Source organism: Colobus angolensis, unplaced genomic scaffold, assembly GCF_000951035.1.
Source record: "Colobus angolensis palliatus isolate OR3802 unplaced genomic scaffold, Cang.pa_1.0 Scaffold113, whole genome shotgun sequence".
NCBI classification, from domain to species: Eukaryota; Metazoa; Chordata; class Mammalia; order Primates; family Cercopithecidae; genus Colobus; species Colobus angolensis.
Genome location: NW_012112364.1, coordinates 6,794,131 through 6,794,647, shown reverse-complemented (window position 1 = coordinate 6,794,647; position 517 = coordinate 6,794,131). Strand labels below are relative to the sequence as shown.

Genomic DNA, 517 nt, shown 5'->3' with positions numbered 1-517 from the left:
GCCCCTGCCCGAGGAGAGCCGCGGCCTCGATGCCCCATCGCCCTCCCTGTCCAGTTCCTTGAAGGCCCCTGCGAGGGGCGAGGCCGGGGAGGCGCTGGAGCGGGGCCGAGTGGGCTTTCGGGGCCGCGGGCGAACTGGAGTCCTGACCGCGCTGGGGGCAGTGGAGGCCCTTCCACCCTCGCCGCGCCCCGTGGGGAATAGTCCCCCACCTCCCGCCATGGCTGCAGCAGGAGGAGACGACGTCCTCCATTTTGTCGGAACGACTGTGGGAACTTGGGACCCCCTAAAAACCAAACCCCGTGGGGCCGGGAAACTTGTCCCCGGGAAGCCCCGACTGGGCTCTGCCATTCGGCCAAGGGAACAGCCCCGGCTGCCGGCGTCTGCGTCCGCGGGGCCGTAGGGGACGGGCACGACGGTGGAGAGACCCAGACGCCGCTCCCCGCCTCCATCAACCAAGATGGAGGGAGCTGCGGGCTCCCCTGGAGCTGGGCTCCCGCCGGCTGGAGGGGCTGAGGCC

General features: G+C 71.6%; 1 protein-coding gene across 1 annotated transcript in view; it reads right to left on the bottom strand.

Moving 5' to 3' along the window:
• Positions 1-511, bottom strand: part of ZMYM2 (zinc finger, MYM-type 2) — a 124,024-nt gene extending 123,513 nt beyond the window's left edge. The window contains exon 1 of the mRNA XM_011959052.1: positions 498-511. The gene's annotated coding sequence lies outside the window, so the exon portion shown is untranslated. The remainder of the gene's footprint in view (positions 1-497) is intronic.
• Positions 512-517: the final 6 nt, after the last annotated feature.